Source organism: Hippopotamus amphibius, chromosome 5 (assembly GCF_030028045.1).
Source record: "Hippopotamus amphibius kiboko isolate mHipAmp2 chromosome 5, mHipAmp2.hap2, whole genome shotgun sequence".
NCBI lineage: Eukaryota > Metazoa > Chordata > Mammalia > Artiodactyla > Hippopotamidae > Hippopotamus > Hippopotamus amphibius.
Window position 1 is genome coordinate 156,051,607 of NC_080190.1, and position 24,718 is coordinate 156,076,324.

The following is a 24,718-nucleotide window of genomic DNA, read 5'->3' on the forward strand; positions in this document are numbered from 1 at the left end:
TTTTCAATTTAAGAATATTAAGAACATATATGCAAAGAAATACACAAAAGAACACTTATTTTGCAATGGTAAAAATCTGAGATAGCAAAAATATTACTTGTAAGAGCTGAAAACTAGGAACAACCTAAATGTCCACCAAAAAAGAAAGAGGACAGGTGAAATAAATTGTGAAACATCTATACATTCATTACAAAAAATGGGATAGATATAGATGTGTTGATGTAGAAGGACCTATAAGATCTATTATTAGTTTTAAAAAACTATAGAGAATAGTGCATACACTGTACTCATTTTGTGTATAAAATCATTATATATATGTTTTTGCTACAACTATTTCTGGATAGAAATCCAAGAAAATGTTAATGGTAGTTAACTCTAGGAGTGGAACTGAAAGTCAAAGATGATGGAGAAATAGACCTTCTCATGTTTAGCCATATGTGTGTACTACTTTATAAAATTTAAAGAAACAAAATCGTTTTAAGAACTGAGTGGAGCAGACTGAAATTCTGCTCTTTGATAAATTTACTTGGTCTTAAGGTGTTATTTGCCAATTTCGAATTTAAGTATTTGGTCCTTAGACAGCTTTCAAGTTGATGGGGCAACTGGATTCTTGGAACATGCAATGTAAGTTTCCATATCCTTCCCTCTGTCACTCACACAGTCTGGTTCTCTGCTGCTTGGGGGTGGAGGAGGGATTTGGCTAGTCCCTTAGAGGTATTTCTTATTATACATAGCAGTGGATTGGAATGAATGCAAACCAAGGCGTACTTCTTCCAGATCTTTGATGATTCATTTCCACAAACAAGTGCCTTCCCTGTGCAAGACATGAACTCAGGTTCATGGAGACTGTGAAATGAACAACTTGTGTTTTCCATACTTAAGGGTTATAAAATCATGGGTGACTGTAGTGGATGCTGTTGGTGTCCCAGCAGATCATTTCCGGAAGCCAAGGCACCTATATCCTAGCTGCTGTGTGTTGGCTGAGAACAACTCTTAGCTGTTCTCCCACTTTGGAAAACTGCTCCTGGACCACCAGAAGCCATCAAGCCTGGGAGACTAAGAGCTGCCGTCTGATCCCCCAGACAGACGGTCTGCTTCTAGGGAACCCCACCTAAGACAGTGGCATAAAACAAGTACACAAACTATGGCATAAAGCAGAATGAGCTATAACAAGAAAAAAGGACCTTGGAAGAACTCAAAAAAAATGGATCTAGGAGCTTGAGTGACAGGTTAGGTTTGCAACAATTTAATAAGCAGGCCAAACACACCCAGATGCATGCAATATGGATGGATATATATATGGGGACCCAATCATAGATATTAAAACCAGCCACATGAATTTAAGACACAGGAGGTGTCACTTAGCACCAACACATATTTGAAAAGAAGATTTCAGAGTTTTCACTGAATATAAGTGCAATAGGAAGAAAACAGCTCCATGGTTGCTGCAAACCTGTAGGAACAGGTTGCAGTTACAGAAGAAGAAAGGTGATTCACGGACAGTGTATTTAAGGAATACTGTTTATTTCTGGGCAGCGTATTTAAAGAGGAACACAGACATACCTACGAACAAATGCAGAAAATTTAGTGGGACAGATTTAAGCTGTCCAAAAACTGGAACAAACAGATCTCTTTTGAAGGTACTGAATTTCCAACTCTAAAAATGTTTTTGCAGAAGCTAGAATGCTGCTTAGCTTTGTATACTGTAGAATTATACTTATTGATATATGGGAAATTCAAGTATCACCTGAGATTGAAGATTCTCCTTTGACTGCATTATTATCCTGGCTGGAGGAGGGGGTGAGTGTTGTAGAAGTGAGAATTCAGGGATGCTTCACAGAGTAGGTGGCATTTGAACTTGGCCTTAAAGGGTAGCTAGGACTTTGAAAAGTAGAGGTAAGAATAACAGTCCTTCTTTTATATAATGTACTCATTTATAATTTCTATCGCAATACCAGAGGAAAGGAAAACTGGACCTCGCTTTGGAAGGGGGATAAAGAACATTTATCATACACTTCATGATGTGCCAAGTATGAAACCAGGTGCTTTTCCTTAGAACCTATGTTTCCTCTGAGAGCCTGAGATATCATCTCTCCTTTTCACCAGCGTTGTGAAGAAGGCTCAGCAAAATCCCTAAATGAGTCTTGAGATCTCTGGCACCCCCAGAACATAAGTTTCATTGCAAGGAAATAGGGCTTCCCTGGTGGCGCAGTGGTTAAGAATCTGCCTGCTGATACAGGGGACACAGATTCAATCCCTGGTCCGGGAGGATCCCACATGCCACGGAGCAACTAAGCCCATGTGCCACAACTACCAAGCCTGTGCTCTAGAGCCCTCGAGCCACAACTATTGAGCCCATGTGCCACAATTACTGAAGCCCATGCACCAGAGCCCGTGCTCCACAACAAGAGAAGCCACCACAATGAGAAGCCGGCACACCACAAAGAGTAGTCCTTGCTTGCCGCAACTAGAGAAAGCCCGTGTGCAGCAATGAAGACCCAAAGCGGCCAATAAATAAATAAATTAAAAAAAAAATTTCAAGGAAATAAAGGAGACTAAGAGATGATCATCATTGCTCCTAAGCAACATATCCTAAGATCACTGAACTATTTCCATATCTGTCCTGAGGAAGAACAAGCAACAACAACACAATTCTGCTTAAAGTTCCTTTGTTCAGGGGTCCTGCTTCTTTTTGATATTTATAGGAAGTGGAGAAACTTGTTTTGGGGCATAGCAATGACAGCAAAAGAACTCTTGGATTTGTCCAGGGGCCTGCAATTTCTGGTCCAAGGGAAGTAATAAAATTGTCAGACTAACCCTTCTGAGGGATATTCCAAGTAATTTCGGCAAGATTTGGCCATCAGTTATAAGCATAATTCTACTGTCAAGCAGTCCCCTCCCCAATCACCAACTGAGACCCGAGGCTAAGTCCCCTCATTCGGAGAGTAAAAGCAGTGTAGCCATGTCTGGATGCGTAAAGCATTCTAATAGGAAATTAGGAGTGTGTGAAAACTTTTCATGGTTTTTGTGACTTAGTGTCCTGAAATTTCTACACATTGCAATCAAAATAATGTGTGGTCTAATTCAGGGAGGGTAAGATGTTACCTAAGACTAGATCTGACAGCAAAAGTTGCCCCCAATTGCAGTGTATTAAATAATACACAGGTTTGCTTTTACCGAAAGTCTAGCGTGAAAGAAAAGGGCTGCGAGGGCAACTCTGCTCCCTGAAGTTTTCAGGTCCTCAGGCTTCTGCTCCTTTCCTGCTCTACATTGCTAACCTGCCATCTAATGACCCAAAAGGGCTGCTTGGGTTCCAGCCATCATGACCAAATTCCCATCAATAGGAAAAAGGAAAAGACACACTACCCTTCTTCCTTCAGGGTCACTTTTCAGAAACGGACACACTATCTGCTTACAACCCATCAGGCAGGATTTAGTCACATGGCCACTTCTAGATGGAAAAGAAATGTGCTCTTAACTCTGGACAATTCTATGCCAACCCAGCTAAAAGTTGGTGGGAGGGGAGGATATTACTGTGGAAGAAAAAGAGAATGTACATTAGGGGACAGTTCTTAGCTTTTGCCACTGGGAGACATCCCAAACCATGCCAACTTAACACAACTAGATTTTATCAGACATAAACACACGTAAATGTATTGGAGCAATCAGTAAAAAGCACAACAACTAGGTTCCACGAACTCTGTGTTGTGTACTAACTCACCTGAACCTCACAACCACCCCAGGATACAGACATTGCAATCATTCCCATTTTACCAAAGACTCTGCAATACAGAGAGAAACTCATATGCCCAAGTTAGAGTGCAGGAAAGTGGCAGACATGTGAGTCAAATCCAGGCAGCCTGACTCCAGAGTCCTTATTTTCAACCACGAAGCAATACTGTTTCTCACACTTTCAAAAAGATTAATTGGATGAGTGTGTGTGTGTGTGTGTGTGTGTGTGTGTGTGTGTGTGTGTGTGTGCGCGTGCGTGTGTGAGTGTCTGTGTATTTAAGCCAACGTTTTTATGTACTGGGATAAAACATCCAATTAAGAGGCTGCTGCCTGTAACATAAGAGAGCTTGATTTTGTAAGCCTGAACTACTAAACTATGGCATTTCAACAAATGCCTTTTAAGACACTGCAATATGTATTTATAATAGAGGGTTCAACCTGGCAGAACTGAACAGCTAGCGTCTGCATAATGATACCTCCATATGCTTACAGACAGTTATTTCAGGCAAAGAACTGTTGAGACTGATCAAGAAGCAGCCAGACCCAGGTTCAGGGTGCCTCACAATCAGGTCTAATTAATAAACCATGCCCTTTCTGGGCATCATGAATTAAAAACTATGGTTGAGCAATTAAAATTCCAATCTTCCCTTACAAAAAAGGGGGAAAAGAGAAGTGAGAAGTAGTCTCCGAACCAATAATGCACCAAGTCACTTTCAATATGTTTTCAGTTTTTCATCTGAAAGATGGACAGTTGCGAAGATTTCAAAAGAACATTCAGTAAAGCGTGTGCTTGCAAAGGCCCCAAGTTGCCACAATTAAATCTTTGTTGAGGAGGCCAGATGACATTTGAAAGGAAACGCACACACAGGCTACTAATGAGGAAATGCTTTAGGCAAATCCAATCAACTCTCCTGCCAGGCTGGTTTCTGGAGAACCAGCAAGTCCCTCTGTTTCGTGCAAGTTTTCTTCTTAAAAATAACAACAAAACAACAAAAAAAAAGGATTTCCAGATTATAGGAAAGAATAGAACTATTTCGCTACTCTAGGGGATGTGAACATGAAATGTACATTTCCTAGTGTGATTAAGGGGAAAGCGATCAGCTGGAGGCAAGAAACCTGAGCAATCAGACCTTTGGTGAGAATTTGCACACTGGGGACAAGGTGGTGACAGTGGTGTTTGCTGACACAATGCAATGAGACTTCTCTTAATGGCATTTGCTAGGTCATCTTAGGAAAGATGCAGAGGGAGATCATCAGTATTTCCAGAAAGACCAAGAAATGATGAAAGAGGTAATATAAGCTTCTCAGAAATGATAGCTAATCTCTCAGGAGGCTGAGCAGTGAGCTGGGAAGAGAATTGGCCCTGGGAGTAGGGGACCTGGTTCCAGTTCCAGCCCTGGCGCTAACTAGCTCTCCAGCCCTGGGCAAGTTATTTCACCTCCCAGACCTCATTCTCCTCACCTGTCAGGGGTGGGAAATAAGGTTCCTACCCTTCAAACATTCTATGATTCCTTGGGAAACTGCCTCTTCTGACAACATTCTTATTAAAAAAAAAAGAAAGAAAAGAATATTTTTTATTTTGCTATTTGTGTCATCACTGACAAATAGCCCTGTTAAAATGTGTGCCAAATCCTTAGGCCTTTAGGCAGATGTGCCTTCTAACTTTTTACCAAACCCTATGGGCACCTAACAAGGATGAAAATAAGCCTATGTTGAGCTTATGTACTGAGGTTACTTTTTCTCTGCTTTGGCATAGTGGTCTAGAAGAATCATTGTTTTCATTCACTTACCAACATTTTTTTCACTTATGTTTTACCAGGTGGGTCCTTGAAGTTAGGATTTTAAGAGACGTTTCAAGGATGACCAAAAAGTTCTCATGAGGTCATAAGGACATTGTGGGTGAGGATGCCGAATTTTAATATGTGGAGTCAGGACTAAAATAAACTGTGTATGAATTTGAGCCTCTCATTAAAAAACCTCATTAAAAAGCTATCTCAAAATTACCCTGTTTTCTATAGCATAGTCATCTGATGTGACCTGCCTTGACTCTTCAACAGAGCAAGCTCATTGTCACCAGGGATGGCAGGTGGACCCAGGAAAAGTATCCTATTCCATGAGTCCTATAACCACCGAGAAGGACGCTGATTGGTGTAGTTATCCATTAACTGAACAAACGTTTAATGAGCTCCTGCTATGAGCATAGCCTTAAGTGCTGGAGTTATGTCAGTGAACAAAACAGACTGGGTGCCTTACATTCCAGCTTATATGTGCAGGCTGGGGGTGGGGTGGAGACAACAAACAAATACTGTAGACAGACATAGAACACTGCTCTGAAAGACACACCCACTAAAGGACTTGGGTCTGTCCCAATTCCTACAGAGCCAGTTCACTATCTGGCCCCGCCTACTTCTGGTCAGCTGACCACCTCTTGGTCCCCATAGTCCACACACCAGCCATAGAGAAATACTGTTTAATTCTCTGAACATGCCTCTGTTCTTGCACATGTGTTTTCCTCTGCATGGAAAGCCTTCTGGCAAACTCCTCTTCATATCAAGTAAGTCTCAATTCAGGTACGCCTTCCTTCTTGAAGCCCTCCAGGCACGCCTTCCTTAAGCTCCAACCATGGTTTGTGGCGATTTCCACTGATATCAACAGCATCAGGACATAAACATTATGATGATGGCCTGTGCCATGCAAGGCACTGCGCTGATTCATCTGACCAATATTTAAGTGCTTACACATCACGTGCAGTTATCTGCTCACATATAGGTCTCTCTGGTGGAATCATAAGGTCCTCAAAGTTGAGTGACTGCGGTAAAAGTGAAAACTCTACACTCTGGAACCACACTGCATAGTTTCAAATCTTGCCTCTGCCACCTGTCCACTGTGTGAGCTTGGGACGATTTTCTCAACCATCTTTTACCAATGCCTCCATTTCTCCATCTGTAAAGTGGGGATAAAAAGTAGTACCTGCCTCAGATTTTATTTCCATGATTCTAGGAGGTGGGTCAAAAAGGATCTTGCTTTGATGTATGTCATAGAGTGTTCTGCCTATGTTTTCCTCTAGGAGTTTTATAGTGTCTGGCCTTACATGTAGGTCTTTAATCCATTTGGAGTTTATTTTTGTGAATGGTGTTAGGATGTGTTCTAATTTCATTCTTTTATATGTAGCTGTCCAATTTTCCCAGCACCACTTATTGAAGAGGCTGTCTTTTTTCCATTGTATATTCTTGCCACCTTTGTCAAAGATAAGGTGTGTTTGGGCTTACCTCTGAGTCCTCTATTCTATTCCATTGATCTTCCTTTCTATTTTTGTGCCAGTACCATACTGTCTTGATCACTATGGCCTTGTAGTATAGTTTGAAGTCAGGAAGTCTGATTCCACCAACTCCATTTTTCCTTCTCAAGATTGCATGGCTATTCGGGGTCTTTGGCATTTCTACACAAACCATAAGATTTCTTGCTCTAGTTGTGTGAAAAATGCTATTGGTAATTTGATAGGGATTGCATTGAATCTGTAAACAAATGGGACCTAATGAAACTTAAAAGCTTTTGCACAGCGAAAGAAACCATAAACAAGACAAGAAGGCAACCCTCAGAATGGAAAAAATAGTTGCCAACGAAACAACAGGCAAAGGATTAACCTCCAAAATATATAAGCAGCTCATGCAGCTTAATACCAAAAAAGCAAATAACCCAATCCACAAATGGGCAGAAGACCTAAATAGACATTTCTCCAAAGAAGACGTACAGATGGCCAACAAACACATGAAAAGATGTTCAACATCACTAATTATCAGAGAAGTGCAAGTCAAAGCCACAATGAGGTATCATCTCACACCGATCAGAATGGCCATCATCACAAAATCTGGAAACAACAAATGTTGGAGAGGGTGTGGAGAAAAGGGAACTCTCCTGCACTGTTGGTGGGAATGTAAGTTGGTACAGCCACTGTGGAAAACAGTTTGGAGGTTCCTTAAAAAACTAAAAATAGAACTACCATATGATCCAGTAATTCCACTACTGGGCATATACCCAAAGAAAACCATAATCCCAAAAGAAACATGTACCATAATGTTTATTGCAGCACTATTTACAATAGCCAGGACATGGAAGCAACCTAAATGCCCATCAACAAATGAATGGATAAAGAAGATGTGGCATATATATACAATGGGATATTACTCAGCTATAAAAAGGGATGAGATGGAGCTATACGTAATGAGGTGGATAGACCTAGAGTCTGTCATACCGAGTGAAGTAAGTCAGAAAGAGAAAGACAAATATTGTATGCTAACTCATATATACGGAATCTAAAAATGGTACTGATGAACTCAGTGACAAGACAAGAATAAGGACGCAGATGCAGACAATGGACTGGAGAACTTGAGGTTTGGGGGGGCGGGGGGTGAAGGGGAAGCTGAGACAAAGTGAGAGAGTAGCATAGACATATATATACTCCCAACTGTAAAACAGATAGCCAGTGGGAAGTTGCTGTATAACAAAGGGAGTTCAACTCGATGATGGATGATGCCTTAGAGGACTGGGACGGGGACGGTGGGGGGGAGTCGAGGGAGGGAGGGAATACGGGGATATGTGTATAAATACAGATGATTGACCTTGTACCTCAAAAACTGGTACGAGTGTAAAGCAATTATATTCCAATAAAAAAAAAAAAGTAGTACCTGCCTCAGAGAGTTGCTATGAAGATTAAATGAACTAACACATACGAAGTGCTTAGAACTGAGGCTAGCACATGCGAAGTGCTCATTAGAGTTAGAAAAAATTAAAAATTGACATTCTTATCTATAGCCACAGCAGTTAACACAAAAGTCTGTAAAAACAGGAATTGTTGAGCAAAATATGAATGACAAAGCTAGTAGGATCTCCAAGATACGATTTTGTATAGATTTGTTCTTCAGGAGAAGGAGGCTTATAACAGAAGTGGCAGAGGCCAAAGAGTATCTGTCATTGATCCAAGGTTTCATAACAGATGAGGCTCAGAAACCCTTGTCCTCTATCCTGAAGAATGAAGATTGGTGAGCTTTTTCTGTAAAGGGCCAGATATAAAATTTGTTGGTCCTTAGGGTCTTGGTCACAACTACTCCCTTCTGCCATCATAGCATGAAAGAGATACAGATAATACATAAATAAATCAGTGTGGTTGCCTTCCAACAACATTTTGTTTACCAAAACAGGCAGTGGGCCTTGTTTGACCCACGGGCTTTAGAATACCAACTGGCAATTATAGACTACTCACTATGCACTGGGCCCTACTCTAAATGTCTGAAGTATCCTAGCTTATTTAAAAGCAATTCTATGAAGTGGGAATATTATAATACCCACCTCACAAACTAGGGGAGTGTGGCATGGAGAGATGAAGTGATTTGCCCAAGGTCACACAGCAGCAATTGGCAGAGCCAGTTGCTCTGACCTGAGGCAGTCCAGCTCCAAAGCTTCCAGTCCTAATCACGTTCCCGTGTTCTTTCCTTGTACTCTGGATGCTGCATCTACGCATGGCCAAATGCTCATGCCTGAATGAACCCTGTTTCTCCAACCAGGAAAATTTTAGAAGTCATGCTTTTAAAAAGACCTTTTGGTCTGGAATGTGTTTCTTATGTTCCTTTTCTTATATAAACCCAAATCTTACTCCTATAATTTGTGTTCACTGATCATGGCTGTACTCTGCAGAGATACATAAAGCATTTAGAGTGCCTTAGAAACAGATGAAATATACATATTTGGCTTTACGGAAAGAAAAAGACAAGTCTGGCAAAACGGGGGCTGGAACCACTAGTACCTTCCTCATTTGACATGCGGGTTCCTGGTCCACATTCTCTCAGAGCCTGAAGGAGGTAGTGGATGACCCTAATATGACAGGCATCATAGATGTTGCTTTTCCTACTTTAGGTCCCTACAGAGTTGCCAGGAGAGGGGCCCAATGCCTTAGATAACAAAATAAGGATTATAAGAGTTTCACCCAGGCCCAAACTAAAAATAAAAAGAAATATAATAGGGGTAAGATGGAAAGTTCTGTCATTGTGTATTCAAAATAAAAATCACTGTAGTATGTAGGACAGGGAGAACTGTATTATAAGCAGTTTGGGTGAAGAAATGTTCTAGGGATTGCCATGGCTATGACTGAATAATAAAGTAATAGGACATTAGGTGCCAATGATACGTGTATGGTGTTCAGAAGAGGATAGTTCCCCTCTTTGCCACCTTAATCTGCCCATACCTGAAGCCCTAATGAGTCAGTGTTCAAATGAGGGTAAAGAAGGTAACCAGGTTGTCAAAGTTTCAAGAAATAAAGGAAACATAGGTTAAATGGGAGACATTAGAGCACAGTAGTGAAGAGTATGTCTGACTCTGGGGTCCAATTCCTAGTTTTTCTATCATCAAACTCGTGAGCAAATAACTTAGTTTCTTCATGTGTTATTTCTTTCACCTATCTCATAGGATTATTGAGTTAATGTAAGTAAAAAACTTCTAAAGAACTTGGCATAGTAAACACCATAAGGGGCAGTTACCATTATTAGAAGTTAACCTAGAAAAACAAAGAGTGATGGGGCCTAAATAGCAGAGCTGTGTCAAACCCACTTTGCATACCTCTGCAGGGTAGAGCCACAATCAGTGAATACAAATCATAGAGGCTATATTTGGGTTCAGTGTAAGAAAACACTGTGAAGTAGTGAGTCCCCTATTGCTGGTGATATTCAAGCAGAAACTAGATGAGCTATCTCCCATATTGCAGGAAAGATTCTTTTACTCTGCAGAAGAACAGATTGACTCTAAAATCCCTTCAAGCTGTCATATTCTGTGTTCCCTCTGGAATATGGTTCATTAAGATGCAGAATCTAATGACTCTAATACAGTAAGGGCAGGTCATGGTTGTATACCATGCAAAGTCATGCTGTACATTTCTTTATTATTATATGTTTATTAGCTACATGTTAGTTGTGTGACAATGGGACAGTTTGCTAAGATATCTAAATCTTAGAATCTTCATTTGTAAAATGAGGAAAACAGTGCCTTCTTTAGAGAGGCAATAAAATGCACTAGTTTAATAAGTGGGCTCTAGAGTTGTAGGATCTCAGTTTGAATCCCAAGTCTTCTCCTTGACAAGCTGGGCTTCTTTGATCAAGGTATGTAACCTCTCTGAACTGCAGTTCTTCACCTGAGTATAAGAGCACCTATCTTGTAGAATTGTCACAAGGACTGAATAATTTTTTAAATGTATGCAAGCTATTAGAACAGTGCTTGGCACATACTTGGCGCTTACATATAATATTACTATTATGTTGTTGCTGTTACTGTTGTTAGGAAATTTAAATGAGAACATGTATTGCAAGAATACCAATCTCTTTTCTAACTCTAGGAACTGTCAAAATCATCAGTGCTTAGTGCATAAAGTATCATTTCATTCATTCATTTATTGCACAGAAATCAAACCTTGGGATTGCTACAGCATATAATTCAATACACACATACACAATTGGACTAAAGTGTATTCATTAGATATTAACAAGTACTTGAGAGAATATGGATTAACAATGTCTACAGACTTGATCCTTTAACAGTTTGCCAGTAGGCTTCTTCCTCACCATCAGAAATAAGCATAGTTTCTCTTCCTTGGGAAAATACAGTAACTGTTTTAACAGTTATACCCTAACATCTGAAGACAGGAAGTGAGTAATGGGCAGAAAGGATGTCTGAATGCTCAAGTCCTAATATTGTTTTTACTCTTTCCTAGACAGAAGATCATGTGTGAATAGGACTTTACGTCAAAAGGCAGGAAGCGCTGCTCTCACTTCCTCCTGACAGGTATCTCTGGAAAATAAACTTCTATTATTCCAGGTGTAGCTTGGTAATAACATCCTGCAAATCAGACTCGGGCCTCAGTAAACTTGCATTACTTTCCAGTGGCAGAAGCTCAGAGTTATCCAGCTTTTCCAAAGGAAACCACATTAAGTAAACACTATATCATTACCAAGGGCAGTCTCAGGCCAGGTCTGAGGTTTTTTTTCACCCTAGTCTGGATATGCTGCAGATCTAAAGTGATTGTAGAAGCATCTGAGAGTACAGTAGATGGGGGTGGGGGCTTTTAAACATTAGGGTCCATGAAACTAAACAATGTTATAAATACCCGCTATTTTCAAAGTGCTCTACAGTGTAAAACACTTCTATGTGCACCATCTCATTTCATGCTTAGTGTCATCCCCACTGAGCTGTGCATGAACTCCAAGTCCTGTAAGAATTTGGCTGTGCATTTATTTGCTTGAGATTTCCATGGCCCAGGAGGTAAAAGCCTAACAACTTTCCCCACCAAATTCTACCGCCTCCCAAGCACATGCACACAAACACATCTTGCTCAACAACTGATGCCTGTTGGTCACACCTGATGCATTGGATTTTATTCTACAGGCCAGACTTAGCTTGACCTTGCTCACACGTCTTTTGGGAGAGGAACAGCCAAGAGCTACAGGAGCCGATCAGGATGGCAGAGGAGAGGCCTAAGCAAGCTTCTTGGCTCTGACTGCCAGATCCAGGAGACTAAAACTTCACAAGTTTTTTCTCTAAGCCTCCAGAAGCTTCCCTTGACTCTGAGCAGCCAACATAGAAGGGCTTGTTTTGTTGACTGGTTTGTTTTCTGAGGAGGTAAGGAAGGAGTGCTGGTGAGGATCGGCAAAGAGATGCAATTTTTTATAATAAATAGATTCACAGGAAAGTTTAACAATAGAAAAGGGGGACAGGGACTTTCCTGGTGGCGCAGTGGTTAAGAATCCACCTGCCAATGCAGGGGACACAGGTTCGATCCCTGGTCCCGGAAGATCCCACATGCTGCAGAGCAACTAAGCCCGTGTGCCACAACTACTGAGCCTATGCTCTAGAGCCCGTGGTCTGCAACAAGAGAAACCACCGCAATGAGAAGCCTGTGCACCACAACAAAGAGTAGCCCCCACTCTCCACAACTAGAGAAAGCCTGTGCGCAGCAACGAAGACCCAATGCAGCCCCAAAATTAATTAATTAATTATTTTTAAAGGTGGACAAACTGGGGTTCCAAGGGCTTAAATATCTTACCTCAAGTAAGAAGCAGACCTGGAATCTGATCTCTTATGTTCTAAATCTAATACCTAATCTAATAAATCTAATAACCCCAGCTGTTGCAATATGGATGGTCCAAGTGACATGAAGACATAGGCTAGATTATTATGACTAATAATTAATGAGTTGCTATTGGTGCTGGAAAACCTGTGGATATTGGGAGGATTAAATTAATAAACATATTCTGTACTGATTATATCAGAATTCAAATTATCAAAATATTCCACATGATAAGGGAAAAATCTAAAAGCAGTATAGGAGAGACTAAAAATATAGAGAACCTCCTGGCATGTTTGATGAAATAAAAAAAGGTAACAGAAAACCAGTATTATAAACACAAGGGGAAATAACTACAGTTATTTATTTAATCAAAAGAGATTAAAAAGATAATAAAATAAAACTTTGGACAGATTTAGGATAATGAATTTGAAGAAACCTTACTAAAACTAAGTAGAAAGTGGAAGCATGGCTAGTCCTATAACTCTTAAAGGAATAGAAACACTGGTCAATATTCTTCCCACAAAGAAAGCAGAACCAGAGTTTACTGGTGAATTCTATCAAATTTTCAAAGAACAGATGATTCAAATCTTAATCAAATTATTTCAGAAAATAGACAAAGAAAGAGCCTCCCCAATTTATGCTATGAAGTTAATATAACAAAACCAGACAAGAAAATTTCAGAAAGGAAAACTGCCAACCCATTTCATTCATAAATTAAGAGCAAAAATTGTAAGCAAAATATCAGCAAGCCAAGCCAAATAATATATTAGAAGACAGTACAAGTTTGGATTATTTGAATAATGCAAGATCAGTTAACTATTAGAAAATGTATAAATGCCATTCAGTATGTTAACAGAAAAAAAGGAGAAAATTACATGATTACTTCAATGAGAAAAAGCATTTTATAATATAAACTAGCAAGCAGTTTTAAAAAACAAAAAAGCCCTTCATAAACCAGAAATAGAAGGTAGCTTCCTTAACTTGATAAAGGGTATCTACAAAAATAAAAAAACCAAACACACACACACACCCCTCCAAAAGAAAAAAAAATACACGACATCAAATGTTCTAAATGAGGAAAGGTTGAAAGCATCTCCTTGAAAATCAGAACCAAAATAATGACACCCACTATTACCACTCTATTCAGTATTATACTAGAGGCCCTAGGCAATGTTTAAAAGAAAAGAAGCAATTAAAAGTATAGGATTGAAAGGTTAAAAAACAATAAGTGAATAAATGAGAGAGTGAAGAAAGAAAGTAAGAAAAGAAAAAGATGTAAGGTAAAGTGTGTAGAGTTCATTATACCTGGATTTCCATCCTGGCTGGAGTCCTAATTTTCTGTGTGGTCATTAGCAAATCATTTAACCTCTGATCTTCTTAAGCTTCCTTATCTACATAATCCAAGCTTTCCTTGGTTACTTAGGTAGACAGTGATGCCATTAAAAAGAACGAAGTGAGAGAGTAGCATTGACATATATACACTACCAAAAGTAAAATTAAAGAGCTAGTAGGAAGCTGCTGCATAAAACAGGGAGATCAACTTGATGATGGGTGATGACTTAGAGGGCTGGTATAAGGAGAGTGGGAGTTGCGGGAGGGAGGGGATATGGGGATATATGTAAAAAAAAAATTAAAAATAAAAATAATTAAAAAAACAGAAAACATGTGAAGAAGTACAGATTTGGGACATGAGAGTAAACTGTTTTGGTTTTGAAGATGTAAGGTTTGAGATGTAGACAGACCATTCATGAAGAGACAGAGATCAAAAGTCAGTAGAATTGTGAGTCTGAAGCTTTGGGAAATGGTAAGAGCTTTACTTCAATCCCAGGGGGAGGAGGTAATATAACAGTCATAATGGTTAACACTTACTGAGTACTAACAAAAGGTCCAGAATTGTATATAAATTATGTCTTTTAATTCTTAAAACAACCTTGAAAGACAGGTACTCCTACTGTTCACAGTTTACTGATGAGGACACAGAAGTCAAATCAATCACTCTAAGACTTTACAGCCTCAAAGTCATGGTGTTTCACTCAAGCCTGGATCTAACTGCAAAGCCCTTCCTCTTCCCCACTGTGCTGTGCTAAGCTGCCTTTTTGGAATCAGATCTGATGTAGAATCTTCTCTCCCAAATGAGCTCTGAGATCTTGAGCAAGTTGCTAAGCCTCTCTAAGCCTGATAGTTCTTCTCTTAAAAATGAAAAAAATAATACTAATCACAGGGGGCTGTTGTGTATATTAAACCAGATACTCTATGTAAAACAGTGTCTGTTATTTTAAAAGATGCACCCCCTTTATCCTTTCCAACCAAGGCAAACTCCCAGAAACAGACAGAGCACGAGGACAGAGGGAGCTGTAAGGTGTATAAGACCCTAGAGTCATTTTAGGGATTCCAAACTTAGTGATATTTTCTTATGTTCCAAGTAATCTACATTTCCACCACTGTCCCACCACACTATCTTCTCTGCAGACAGCTCAGGGCCAAGCAAAGGGCAAAAGGTAAAGATCAAAGCTTAAGAGGGGAGCAGCTACTGAATTAATCAGATGACTTAAACCCTTCCTCCTGTACTAAAACACTATCTGTGTTCCATGATCTAATCTGGGAGCAGGAAAGAAGAGGGAGGAGGTTGTGGGTGTTATGAAAGGAAAGCTCAAACCAAACAACAGGAAAAGGATTGGGTTATTCAAGAGCCAATATAGTTTAGCTACAAGATTACAGACGGCGAGTCAGTCCAATCAGCTTATGCTTCTGATTCTTCCACAAATGGCCACATGGAACATTTCCTAACCTCCCTAAGCCTCAGTATCTGCACCTCTTAAATGAGGCTAATACACGTAACATATTATTTACTATAAATAGTCAATTAGATCATGTTTAGCACATATTCCTAACACCCTGAAGAGACCTGCAAGGCATACCTCCTGCACTTAGAGAAGAATCCAAACCAAAAATCCTTTTGGCTTGTGCAAGGTACAAACCATTACTTGTGGTAAAACATTGGAACCAAGTGTTCTTTGGCAGAGGCTAAAGCCAGAGTTTTAACAAGCCTGGGACAAGCAGCCTGAAAAATAAATCAATTTTGTGGTTCGTAACACTGGCTTATAGAGAAGCACTAATATGGTGATATGGTTGACTGACTCTAGGTATGAAACTCAACAGTTTTCCACAGGCTGAAAGAGTACTTGAACTATCTCAATGTAAATAACATTTTTATTCCTTAAAAAACTAAAAATAGAACTACCATATGTCCCAGCAATCCCACTACTGGGCATATACCCTGAGAAAACCATAATTCAAAAAGATACATGTACCGCAATGTTCACTGAAGCACTATTTACAATAGCCAGGACAGGGAAGCAACCTAAATGCCCATCAGCAGATGAATGGATAAAGAAGATGTGGCACATATATACAATGGAATATTACTCACCCATAAAAAGGAACAAAATTGAGTTATTTGTAGTGAGGTGGATGGACCTATAGTCTGCCATACAGAGTAAAGTAAGTCAAAAAGAGAAAAACAAACACCATATGCTAATGCATATATATGGAATCTAGAAAAATGGTACTGATGAACCTAGTGGCAGGGCAGGAATAAAAACGCAGACCTAGAGAACAGACTTGAGGATGCAGGGGAGAAGAGGAGGCTGGCACGTAGTGAAAGAGTAGCATTGACATATATACACTACCAAATGTAAAACAGATAGCGAGTGGGAAGTTGATGCATAACATAGGGAGATCAGCTCGGTGCTTTGTGACAACCTAGAGGAGTGGGATAGGGAGGGTGGGAGGCAGGCTCAAGAGGGAGGGGATATGAGGATATATGTATACATACAGCTGATTCACTTTGTTGCACAGCAGAAACTAACACAACATTGTAAAGCAATTATACTCCAATAAAGATGTATAAAAACAAACAAATAAATAACATCTTTAAATACTGCATAATGTTAAACAAATCATTTTTAAAAGTCTTTATATACTCTAAATTTTGTTGCCTCAAGGCAAAATCTCCCCCAAATCCCTCTGAGACAAGGTCCTACAAGCTCCCCCACACCAGCTTAAGGGCTGCAAAGTGGGAAATCCTGGCTGGGAATTATAGACTGAACATTCTTATCTTTTATCATCCTGGGTATCCAGGCTTCCCTCCATGCAAACATGCCATGGAAACAGAAGCTGCAGATGCTGTCAGGCATCTTGAACCAGAAAGTTTAAAGTATTTCTGCATGGGAAAAAAAAAAGGTGCTTTATTTCCTATCAAGCCCCAAGCTTTTCAATCCTCTTCTTTTTTGTTCAACAGATAGTGCTTATCTAAAATATATTACCTTGTTGGACAAGCCTACAAGTCTTGCAGGATTTGTGACGTGAGCCGGCTCAAGAGGGCTCTGATGTATAATAATCAAACATTTATAGTCTAATATGTAATCCGTAATAATAGAAGCAGAACTGGAAAAACAAACTTTACCATCAAAGCCATATATTCTGTTATCATGTCTCAAAAGAACACCTCTCAAAAGAACACCTCTTCTTTTTCTTTTAATCCTTGAGTAATGCTCAAACACTTTTTAAGTGGAATATTCTGCTTTAAAAAGTCCACCTTCATCAAACTATATAATACACTAATTGCTTCCAAGAAATTGTTCCTTCCAATTCTACAATCATTTACAAACATTAAGACATATTTCAGTGAATCATTCCCAGAGTTCATGGAATCATAGATTTATAAGTGAATTACACTTGGAATGAATTTTCTCCCAGAACTTAGAAAAATACATGACATTTTTCATACCACGAATGAAGTACGTACAATAATAAATTATTTGACAATGCCTGTTGCCAAAACAAGGCAGTCAAGGAGAGAAGCACTGGAACTACTGAATCTCAGCTTTAACAAGGTGATGAATTAATTGTGTAGCCACTTGGACAGGTATAGTAGAGACAAAGATTTCACATCACAAGACATATAACGATACAGTAAACCTGTGAGAAACACAAGGGTATTTATTCCTCCTTTAACCAAAATGGTGATTAATAATAGCAGACATTCCTTGATAACTCATAGACACTTATGAACTGTCTATGAATGATTACATTTCACATATAAAGAAGATGACGCTCAGACAGGCTTACTTGCCTGACATCCCATGCATAGTCAGTTGTAGAGTGAGAATTTGAACCCACTTTTTGATTCCAGCACTAGCCGTTAACCATTACACATGTTGCACATCTGTGACGCTGGATCCCTTCTCTTTGCTCTTTCCAGTATCCGCTCATGTGCTTTCGGAAACCGTCTTTATTCCCAGGAAGAAAAGCATCTGAAAACTCATTGATCTCACAGTGGAGTAATATAAATATGACCATTCTTGGAAACTGTTTTAGAGTGGAAAAACCTGGACTTAAGAGTTAGGTCACCTGGGTTGAGGCACAGTTCTCTCCTTCAGCTACATGACAGTGGACCACTCATTTGATCTTCCTAAAGCTCGGGTTCCTCATCTATATACACCTATAGAAATCATAATTTTTAAAATGCGGGTGTAATTCACATAGAGTGAAGGGCTCAGATCTTAAGTCAGCTTAGAAGAATGCATAATAAGAAAGAACATTTCCATCCACCTAGAAATTTCCCCCATGCGCTTTTTCAGTCAACCCTCTCCACTGCCCACCCTTAAAGCAACCTGATTTGCTTATTCTAGAATGATCTATAAATAGAATCATACAGTATGTACATGTGTATCTCTGGCTTCTTTGACTCAGCGTGATATTCTTGAGATTCATGCATGTTGTAGTGTATAATAATAGTTCATGCCCCAAAATAACAATTTGATAGAAGCATGAAAATAAATAATGTACATTATTACCTATTAAAGGCTCTACCAAAAAATAGTTATTATTATTCAAAAGAGAAAACCCAGGAACATGAGCGTGCTAGAGCCAAGAGAAGAATATCTAAATCTATTACAGGTTGGAGTATATTTGCAGAAAGGAGTCCATTATTAGCATCTCTCATATCCCATTCTTTATATGCTTAAGGACACCCCATGTCAGAAACACATATATTTGGAGTTTGAGGTGGAACTGGATTGAATTTAGCCTTCCAGACCAGAAATTAATTTTTTGCTATGCAGATATGCCAAGAGTACCTTCCCCGTGCATTTCTGAAACATTCCCTTTTGCCTACCACAGAGATGGAGGCCCACCTATATCAGAAAATTACATTTGAAAGACAAGCGTAAAAAGCCATCCATAACGCTTGCCTTCAGCAAGAGCCAAAGCTTATGCTGTCAGTTCTGGCCAACTGTGTAATTCAATTTTTCCAAGGGAACTGGAGCCTAGCCCGCACAAGTCTGACACCAATACTGCATTTCACAGAAGGTGATTTGGCCACAATAAATAAATCCACACTAGAAAGAAACAGAATCACTGAGATGGATATTTGAAGTCCTTTCTGGCAGAGATATTCTTCATTAAAAGCATGGTCTTCAAATCTAAATAGGAAGCAGATACTATTCCCAAAGAGTTTTCCCAAGAATCAGTCTTAGAGGATGAGGTGTCAGTCAATATAAATTCCAAACCCTCAAGCAAAAAGTTCAGAAGCCTCTGTTAACTGAACTAACGGAAGAACTTGGGCAAGAATGATGCCCTACAGGGAAGCAACAAGATATACAAAATTTATTAAAATATCAAGTTACATTTGGAAGGAGGTATAGAAGAAAATTTCCTCAAAGTTACTGCAAGCCTGTGGGTGTAAGTTTCTCTCCTGCTTCCTGCAGAAACAACATCTGCTCTTATATTCAACCCAAGCCACCTCTGATATTTATTGCATTTGCTGAATGCTGAAAGGATGTGAAATGTTAAACCTCTTGATCTGTCAGCACTCTGGGATTTCTGTGAAAAGATGAGCTACATAATAGCACAAACTGGAGAAATTTCATGTACCCAAAAGACATAAATTCCCATCACAGTGGAATTCTCTTTCAATACACAACTCTACGAGTGATAAAAAAATAGATGCAACCTTTATCTTGTAATTTTCCCTTATTTTCATTTCTCCTCGACATGCATAGCTCCACTTCCTTTAATAAGTAAAGTATATTCAAGGTCATTCAGTCTTGACTTAACCCAGCCGCTTCTCCAAAGCAAATTTAGATTAAATTCATGAATGTCAAAGCATGTGTTTGGTCTCATTAAGCTCACAATATCCTTAGGAGAGGAACAGGGAGTTTGGTTCATTATCCTAACTGTTAATGAAGGATAAATTGCTTATATTTAAGTGAGGTTTACAGTTTATTTTTATCCAATGCTCAAGATGCTTGATTCTCCTCAAAATGTGAGGCTGGCAGTTACTCAACAGAGTCCAGAAAACAACAGCAAACAAGTTTGCATCACTAGAGTTGTGCATCTGGGGAGGAAACGTAGTATAAAAAGAGAAAAAGACAGACTTGGGTTTTATGATTTAAAGATGTCCCCTTTAAAGGAGTGATAAACAAAAGAAGATGCCTAGAAGTATGATAAGCAAAGAGGATGGATAGGACTTGAGTAAATTTCTCTGCAAGATTTCAAGTGATGTCAAGTACTGAGACCAATGACTTGGCAGAGACCAGAGGGTCCCATTACCATAGGCTGAAATAACAAGTAAGAGAGGTGGCATTCTTCTCCTTTCTTTTTTCTCCTCTTCCTCGTTTCATATTTATTAAGCATGGCCTCTATTCATGATATTGTCTGGCTTGCAAGACAGTGGGGGAAACATTTTGAGAAACTACCAGAGTCTGGACTCATCAAAAAGCCAAATCTCTAACTCCTCAAGGGACTAGGGTTTCTGAGATAGCAATGAAGAGAACTAGCTGATATCAATCTATGATGGCCCCATTTACCTTGGGAAATTCCTTCTGATTTAATCCAGGTGCATTTCCTCAGTCCTAGCAGAACACCAGGAATCCTCTTCTCAGTGAGTTACAATGAGTGATTTAAATTATCTTCTCTTCCATCAGATTCTGGCCTCCTTTATAGATAAAAAAAAACTTAAGTCTTTCTTCCCGCTATTTTAGGGCTGAGTTGGTACTGAATAAATGTTTGATGAATGTATGAATATATACATATATATGCATACATATACATACATATATAAATACATATGTGTAACTGAAACACTTTGCTGTACACCTGAAACTAACACAACATTGTAAATCAACTATACTTCAATTAAAAAGTAAACATAAAATGAATGAATGAATAAAGGAATACATTTTCTGTGCAGAATTCTATTATTTTTGACAATTTTCACTCAAAATATACTTCGAAGTATTGTCACATCACAGTAACCTTAAATTTTTTTATCTCTACTTAAGCTATTCACATTATATTCTGTTATTTTCTTCACACCATCACACAGAACAAAACTGATTCCTTAGCCAACATTCTAGGCAAACGACTCTGTTTTGTGAAGGTCAGTACTTGTAGTTAATCATCCTTTCCAGGAGCTGACTTTGCAAATATATGTCCTTCCTCGCTCAGGGAGGATGCTAGAGGTTAAAATATAGGTCTCTGTTTTGGGACAGTTGATGTTCTGGACTTTAGGTAATAAGAACTTTTAACAATCGGAAATGCCCACAGCTACAAGCAATGGGTTCCCTGTCATGGGAGGTTTCTTGCAAAGGTTGAAAGTCCACGGGGCAGCACCTTGGAGAGGAACTGAGCATCGCTGTTTAGATGCCCTTGACCTTCTCTTTCACCTGAAATTCTAAAATTTCATGAAATAGAAATTGTTGCTAGCCCTATGAAGTTGTTTTGGGGACTGCTAAATAATTCACGCAAGGGCAAAGACTTAAGACGTCTAGAGCCTGGGCTTCTCTGAACAGCAATTTCCTTACTGATCCCCTCACAGGAGTTTTCACAGATTGTAATATTCTAGCCAAGAGAGCCGGTGCTCGCTGCAGAAATCCTTAGGTTCCCCAGAAGTGGCCCTTTCATTCATAATACAAGGCCCTTTAACTTGTCACTAGTTTTCCCCTGGCTCAACGCGCTTCAGGCTTTCTTGTGGATAACTTTTTCCCCTGTTCAGCCTTCCTGTGCTGTAGGAGGTCGCCCAGGAAGACATTCGGCGGACTGATTAGAATGCTCTGATTCTGATCCTCAGGCCACTAAGGACCTCACTGATAATGGAAATGCAATTTAATGTTCCTTTCAGTCCTGCCTAGATGATATGAAATATCACCTGCTATCACAGAGCCCCGGTTGCAGCCCACTGAACCCCATTCAAGTGGCCCACTCTATATTAAGAATGTTCTCCCACTGCACAAGTTGAGAGCTAAGACACTGAGCCTTTGCAGAAAGGCGGCCCGAGCCAAAGGAATGCTTGGATGACTCCAGTGGCCCAGGGAATATGACTAAAACTGCTCATCAGCTGCTTTTTTGTTCCAACTTTGCCATGACACACTTTCCCTCTGATTTCAGTTTTATGGATGGAGATCCTCAGCTAGCAAACGACGCTAAGCCTCCAGACCACTGAAGTTTGCCTTCCCCATCATGGGGAAGTTCCCAGCCTCACTGCAGAGGCTGGACAGGAGTCTACCCAGTGGGCTTGCATTGTCGCATGCGTCCTTCCCACGGCATCGATTGTAAATAGCCAAGAATAATCTCCAGGGTGGAAGGGAGCCAGGGAGAGTCAAGATGAACTTTCTGTTGCATGTTCCAGACACAGAAACAGGAGCAGGGTTAGAAGCTGTTCATTCAATCCTCACACTTTTAGAGAGAGGCTCTTCAGGGTATTTTTAGAGAAAAAAAAAAATGAAATGAATAACAGAGCCCTCTCTCCTCAAGTGGCTCAAACAAGAGAGCACTTCCATGGTGCCTGAGGACAGGCTGAAGGTAGGAGAAAAGAGGTGTCAGATATATCCACCTATCAGTTCTGAGAAGTCCTGCCCTTTGAACCAGGCAAGAGAGACTGTCACCCTGAGCTCCACTCTTAAAGGGCTCTGCTCCGGTCCTTCTCTGGCCACGTGCCCCCCATGGGGTGATGAGTCCTATAGGCCAAGGGAATGTGCCCAATTGCAGCTTGTGACTCCTTTCCTTTCAATTCCCTGGGAATTCCTGTTTAATTGGCCCCAAGCCTGGTTCCAGGGTATGTGGGCATCGCTCTTCCGTCTTTTCACCTGAGGGTCATTGAGCCAGAACACGCCAACCTCAGGCTCAAGAGGGGCAAAAGCAAGGCATGTTTGTAGAGGCAGGGCTTAGACAGAGCTTGTGTGAACGTAGCTGTCCACTCACATGAGCACAAAGCGTGTCGTGGCGTCTGTGGAGCCAAGGGTGGGGAGAGAGAGGACACAGGCATCCCTAGGGCCACTTCTCTGCCTGCTCTCCCACCAGCTGTTCCCTACCCGTTTCTGAAGTGGAACTCCAAGGGATCTGAGAATTTTAAAAAAGATCCTGCAAAGGAGATGGCCAAATAGATTTTATTTAATTTTTAAAATTTGTTTGAAGACGTGAAAAGATTTAGACCTATAGCATGTGGTTCTCCACTTGCACTCATGTCCAGGGCTCTGAAAATATTAGGAGCGGGCCTGCTTCTGACACATCCCTTGCTCACTAACTGCTTTTGGGAGGGAAAGGGAAAGACTAAGCATTACTTGGGAGGTGGGAAGTGTGAGTTTTGGGGAGTTGAGTACAAGGCACTATAGAGCTACTAGGACAAAGGGAGAAGTTAAGGGAAACGAAAACCACCGAGAAGAAACGAAAATAGAGTCTTTTCCCCCCCTGTGGTTCCTTACAAACCCCAAATGTTACAAGCATTCAGGCAAAAGAGTGTCAATTCTGTACAAGAAAAGAAGAAAAGAATACTTTCTTCTGCCTCAGCGTTTGTGATTCCAGAACTCCGCTGACACCATGAGTAGGAAAGTGCAACGGCGGGCATCGATCAGGGTCTGCCTCCAACCCCAGCTCTCTCACTGTCTCGGAAGCAAACAGCAGGGTGTAAGAAAGACTTGTCCAACTGCAGAGGGACTGAACAGAGAAGCAACTCATTAACCTAGTTGTCCAAGTTGTCTACCATTGGATTCCAAGCCACCATTCCCAACCCTCCCTCACTTCCCCCTGTGTAAGTTTCCTGCTCCAGGCATACCCCTGCTTTCTTGGATGCATGGATAATTGGCTAGGCCAAGTCCCTCTGGTTTGCTCGGTCGAGATGGCTGTGCAGCTGATGTACCTGTCTTCTGTCATCACCCCACGGGATGTTCTCCCGAAGCTGCGGCACATCCAGTGTGAGAAGATTGTCTCATTGTTGAACTCACTATCCTAGTCTGGCTTTCTCCCAAGAGCAGAGCCCCAGACCAGGGCTTGGGTGCAGGTGGATTATTTGGGGGGTAATTCCATGAAGCACAAACAAGGATGTGGGGAGAAAGAGACAGAGAAGGGAGAAAAGCCAACATGGTGTGCTGGGGTCAAAACGTCCTTACTCACCCAGTCTTCACCTTTGCTCACATTATTCCTCCCACCATGACTGTGCCTGACTTTTTTTCTCTCTCTCATGCAGGAATGCCAGTACATGCGTAGTGGCCAAGGCTTAGGAAACCCAAAGCTCTTGTTTCTCCTGTTTGTAAAACAATTTCAAACTCTCCAATAGTTTAATATCCAATAAAATATTATTGAAAAATATTTCAATAAAATTTTTATACTCACTATCAGGATTAGAACAGCTGAACATTCTCTTAGCAGTCTGGGCTACCACCACATCTTCCAGAGACAGGTGATGTAGTGAATATATGGGTGAGGGCAACGGGGCAGGCAGCAAGGCAAGGAGGTGCTCTCTAAATCATTTCCATCACCTCCTGGTGGGCCATGTTCAGAAGAGCCCAGCTATCCCCTAAGACAGTGGGGACAGACCTCCAT

General features: G+C 40.4%; 1 protein-coding gene across 1 annotated transcript in view; it reads right to left on the reverse strand.

Annotated features, from left to right (window-relative positions):
* The window catches only part of SNTB1 (syntrophin beta 1), a 225,977-nt gene that overhangs the window by 126,517 nt on the left and 74,742 nt on the right, over positions 1-24,718 (reverse strand). The gene's annotated exons all lie outside the window — the stretch shown is intronic.